The 5,732-nt window shown below is 40.3% G+C and overlaps 1 long non-coding RNA gene across 1 annotated transcript; it reads right to left on the bottom strand.

Annotated features, from left to right (window-relative positions):
• Positions 1-541: 541 nt before the first annotated feature.
• LOC131418892 (uncharacterized) lies at positions 542-5,026 on the bottom strand. Its single transcript, XR_009223066.1, has 3 exons — positions 4,897-5,026; positions 3,918-3,999; positions 542-649 (listed from the first exon to the last, which is right to left on the bottom strand). It is a non-coding gene; the product is annotated as an uncharacterized LOC131418892 (long non-coding RNA).
• Positions 5,027-5,732: the final 706 nt, after the last annotated feature.

Genomic DNA, 5,732 nt, shown 5'->3' with positions numbered 1-5,732 from the left:
CGAGAAATATAGTCAGGTGTCTCCAGGGTATAACTGAAACGGATTTTGGTGAAAACTAACAGTTTCTATCACATGGATTCTGTTTTCCCATGGCATTAAAGCCTCCATTCATTAATTCAATAAATGTTTATAGAGTCCCCACCCTTTATGGCTTATAATGGAGTTGGGGAGAGACATCTAAATTACATAGTCATAACAAGGTATGATTATAAACTGAGACAAGTGTGTGAAGGAAGAGTACAGAGTAACTTGAGAGTGTGTAACAGGATATCTGACAGCGTGAGGGAGCAGGTGAAGCATCTCTGAGGCGGGACAAGAGCTGTCATCTCAAGAATGAATGCACTTTAAATATTGTATCCTTTTATTGGTCCTGAAACAGAGTTCTTTCTCTCTTTTATTGGTAGAATTATCTCTCTGGTTTGTAATAACAGAGAGATGATATAGACAATTTAATGAAATAGATACATATTTATGTCTCCCATTACATGGGTCCCATTGTATGGTTTTATAACAGATAACCAGTATGTATACATACCTGGTACCCTGCCTCATGTTTCAACCAACCGCCATTACCAACAGTCCAACAGGGGAGTCTTAAGCTTCTTTGGAAACAGAGTTGGAGTCAGGTTACCTCAATTGATGAGGATTACTGAAAAGAATCAGAAGAAAGCAAGGAAGCATTGGAAACTCTTAGAAGCAGTATAGTCAGGTTTTGTAGAAAATAGGAAAATCATTTAGAATACCATAGAATCTCTAGTCCACCTTCCCCATGACTCTTCTCTCAATTTTTGTGTCCTCTATTTCTACTCAAGCTACTCACTGTCAACCCTGTTGTCCCCTTTTCTCTATTCTATGCTTCTTTCTTACCCATGGCTTCTACTGCGCATGGTTTCGGATTGCCCCTTTCTTTGCGCCCCTTGGCTTTTGGATTATTTCAATGCTATGCCTGCTGATCCTTCTGCTACCATTGTCTTTTTGGATGCTTTATATTCATTGTCACCAAGAGAGGAAAGAATTGGAAACATTAGTCATTGTTCCCGGGCCAGCCCATAGAAGGCTACCTTAGGCTCAGGAACAAATCTCAGACGTAATCAGGTGTGTGTGGGCAGAGTGAGAAGCATGTCTCTGGCTCCCGATACAAAGTATGAGGACTCATTTTCAATTATGGCCAAGGTGGACCAGATTTACCCCCCCACCTGAAATAATTTTTTAAAATAGGCACAATATGGGGCCAGCCCAGTGGCTTAGTGGTTAAGTGTGGCACGTTCCACTCGATCGGCCCGGGGTCCAGTTCCCAGGTGCAGACCTACACCACACGCCAGCAGCCATGCTGTGGCAACAACCCACATACAAAATAGTGAAAGACTGGCACAGATGTTAGCTCAGGGTGAATCTTCCTCAGAAAAAATAAAAAATAGGCACAATATATGAAATAACAATGTTCAGACATTGAACATCTGTTAATGAAGAACAGTGATTCCTGATAGAGGAGAAACAAATAAGGTGAGCCCTACAATTGACCCAATTTACCATCTGGAGAGAGTTACCAGGCCACAGCTGAGGGAGGGGGGGCCCAGGCAGAGCTCAGTGGTCTCCCTTAGTTGGGGACATGGAGCTGAGAGTCTGCGGAATCCACACTGAAGAGCTGATGGTTCTAGCCCTCATGCTTATTTACAAACAGAGTGAATGAGAAGATTATCAGAGGCACAGAGGGAATAAGATTATCATCAGGAATCCAAGCAACATTATAAACAAGCAAAATCAAATGAGAACTCCATTCCATATCTTTTCTCCACTCTGCCCACTTTACCTCCCATTCCCAGGAGCCCTTTTCCTCAGTTCTTTACCTCATAGGGGACCTGCATTTTATAACTGTTCCCAGGTCTCTCTTCTCTAGCAGTGCCACTTGCTCTGAAATAAGTACTTCCCAGTTAAAACACTGCTTTCCGCTTATATTAGCTCAGTGTTACGTCAGTCACTTTCCATCTCATTTTCCTATTTTGTTTTTTTCAAGCATATTTATTTTATACTTTATTTAAAATCTTTAAAATATCTTATTTATTTAATCATGTATTTTTAAAAATTGTCCATTAAGTTGGGAACCCTTTCTGTCCTGTTCAACTTTGTTTCTCTGGGGCCTGAAACAATGTGAATGCAAAAAAAAAAAAAAAAATTGTGAGTTAGAGGAAGGAAAGAAGGAGTTCACAATATGGCATGATAAGTAATTGGCAGTTTAAATCTCCTGGGTGTGTTTGAATTTTAAAAGAAAAAGTTAAATTTTAACAATCTGGACCTATTAGAATTTGTTGGGGAGGGAGGGGCCTGTCCCTGTGGGCTCTTCTGCTCAGAACCATAAACAGAAGGGCCAATTACTGGAGATGGTCAACTTCTGAAGAAGTTACCTCTTCCTAATAGTTCTCATTTTCCCATCGTAAAAAGTCTCTTCTGACTAAGGAAATCTCTATTCTAAGTACATGAAAGTTGGCTTGTATTTGTTTTACTACTGAAATAGTTGAAACAAAGAGAATGACTGATTCAATTGGCAGAGGTCCACGAAACACTGGAGATCTTGGGGCCTTTACCGAAGTTGGAGCAAGAAGTAGGGGCAGGAAGGAAGGAAAGCTTGGGGATTTCTAGTTTCAGGAATAAGAATTGAAGTTTAAAACCCTAAGTTTCTTCCATTCCTTCAGAAGGGAAACAGATTTAGAGCCACAACTATAAAATCTTTGATAAAATTCAGAATGTTTTTAATTTCCCTACATTTGCATACAGTTTGTCACCCATAAGCATTTTCAATAATAGTCTTATAATGGAAAGAATATGTTTGCTTGTCTAGTTGGTTCAAGGAAGGGGGATCTGGGGAGTCTGTCCCATTCTACCTTGAGTGCTAGGTGTCAGGAAAGGGACAGAGTGAAATTCCAAAGGCCCAAAGGGCAGAAGTACATGCCAAGAGAAAAAGAGAGGTCAGGAGAACCATTCTTGAGAGAGGCCTTGGACTGAACTTCAGGAAAACCTAAGAGGGACTTCTTGGTTTGTTTGTACTGATTATCACTACCACCACCCCCCTAACCTAGGGTGTGGGAGAAACACACATCCAGTTTGATCTCTAATGTTTAGGTTGTTTGTCTAAATGCAGATTCCTTGGCCCTATACCAGACTAAATATAGTCATGCATCACTTAACAATGAGGATGCATTCTGAGAAATGCGTCATTAGATGATTTCATCATTGTACAAACATCATACACAAACCTAGGTGGGATAGCCCACTACACACCTAGGCTATGTGCTGCTAATCTCATGGGACCACTGCGTTTGGTATGTCATTGACCAAAACACCATTACGTGGCTCATGTCTGTTAATCAAACTCTCTGGGGGGTACACTTAGGAATCTGAATTTTAAAATGGGGAGAAGTTGGTATGAGGGTACAAACTTCTAGTTATAAGATGAATAAGCTCAGGGCATCTAATGTACAGCCTGGTGACTATGGTTAACAATACTGTATTATATACTTGAAAGTTGCTAGGAGAGTAAATCTTAAATGTTCTCACCACACACACAAAAATGGTAGCTTTGTGAGGTGATGGATGTGTTTAACTTTATTGTGGCAATCATTTCATAATATAAATGTATATCAAATCATCATGTTGTACACCTTACACATACACAATGCTATAGGTCAATTATATCTCAATAAAGCTGGAGAGAAAAAATAGATAAGTCCACCAGTGATCCTGATGTACACTAAAGTTTGCATCCAGTTCCTAGAAAACAGTTAAAAGAAATTGACCAATTATCCATGAAACTGTATCCATGGTACCCTTAGCTTTTGAGTTATAGATAATACTGACAACTTCAGTGTGTAAATAGGAGCTTATAGCCTAATTTTAAGTGGTATGAATCCCCCTTACCTTACCTGCCAGGTCATGGCAGTGGACAAGTGAGAGGATTTTCTCTAAAGGTTCGTCCAGAAATTTCTCTAGAACTGAAGTCCCACCCTGGATAAATCACACAAAATAAACTTCAGAAACTAAGGTGAGGAATGGACCTCCCATACGGCCCCTCAGCAACAGGAAAGAGAACAGGAAAGCACTTTTCTGAGGGTAAAACGTTGACGCTCTATATTGCTATATATGTCAAATTTTGCAGTTGGTTTTGTACGTGGCCCCTGGGCATTCGCACTGCCTCCAAGAACAATAATTACTTCCTGCCAACTATACTTCTTGGGGCCTAGAACAGTTTGTTGTGCTTTTTCTTTTTCTTTTCTAATTAAAGACTAGAGAGACTGCAAATGAGATTTAGTCCCTTTATAACTCACATAGTGTATTCCAACTCCAAATGCCATGCTCCAACTGCGGCAGGAACCGGCTTGTCAGTTCTAAGATTTCTCTGTGAGCATCTCTTTGTTTTTCACCAGCACAGTGGAGACCCAGGGACAGAGGGAGGCTATAATAACTGCTAAAAGACCGACTTCTCTGTCGCTACATGTGTCTACCCCACAGGTTTTTTTAACCTTTCACGATGTTCTTAGAGAAGCTCTTCAAGTTATAATTATTGTACTGTGCTTGTATGCCTAGATTTTAAACAAAATTTTAAAGAGTTCCTTTTTGACAAGGCGTGATACATTATTTGCAGATTTTCTAAAACATACAGCAATTTTGTTGAGGCCAGTGACATGAAATTACATCTTGTTTTACTTGGGAGGGGGGTGAGGAGACTAGCAAACACTGGCAAGGATATGAAGCAAGTTATTTATTTTTTTTAAGTTATGTCTCAGCTGTACCTCTTGCTTCAGAGAAAAACAACGAAACCTTTGTCATATGTTAACATCTCGCTTAGCAAAGCTTAAACTCAAAGAAAACAAAATAAACCCAAGATCTCTCTGTATTTCTTACCTTAAGAACCGAAATGGAATTGGGTATGCTTTGTATCACCCGCTTAAGCACATTGTGAGTCTCATAAATTGTAGGCTGTGCTGACCAGAAGAAACTTCAGAGATTAGAGAAACTTTTCTTGTCTTCAGAGTACTACAGTGATCCTTGAGAACCAAAAACTTAAGTTGCTTCCCCATGATCTCACCATTATTTAGTGACTGAGCCAGGACCAGAACCCAGATTCTCTGAAGATTTATCCTGCACTCCAACCATTTCCTCAAAATTAAAATGTCAATACCATCCCTCCTGCTGGGAGGCAGCACAGGAAGGAACAAAGAAGGAGCCCTTTGGAGTCGGATGTGCCTGAGCAGACTCTGACTTCGTTTACTAACTACAAGGCCTTGGGAAAGTTGTTTAAGCTCTCCAAGTGGAGTCCCAATCTCCTTAGCTAAAAATGAGGATTCTAACACTTCGTGCACATAGTGGTTTATTCAACAAATATTTGAGCGGCTACTTGGAGCCAATTACCATTTTAAGGCACTGGGAATACAGCATTGAACAAAATGAGAACTTGCTATCATGGAGTTTGTATTCTAGTGGGCACATAGGGACATTAAGCTAATAAATGGGTAAAGCATATAGCACATCAGATAGCTGTGAGTGCTAGGGAGAAAAATAGACAATGGGAGTAGGGACTACCAGGCCAGAGGAGGTATGGGCAGATGGGTATGTGCTGTTTTAAATAAGGTAGTCTGGGAAGGCATTACTGATAAAAGGCTAGTTGAGAAGCTATGTGAAGAAGGTGAGGGATAGGAACATTCCAGAAAAATAGCAAGCCAAACCCCCTTAAGGGAAAA

The sequence above is a fragment of the Diceros bicornis genome, chromosome 20 (genome assembly GCF_020826845.1).
Source record: "Diceros bicornis minor isolate mBicDic1 chromosome 20, mDicBic1.mat.cur, whole genome shotgun sequence".
Classification (NCBI taxonomy): domain Eukaryota; kingdom Metazoa; phylum Chordata; class Mammalia; order Perissodactyla; family Rhinocerotidae; genus Diceros; species Diceros bicornis.
The sequence above is the reverse complement of the archived record's forward strand: the minus strand, read 5'-3'. Positions and strand labels throughout refer to the sequence as shown.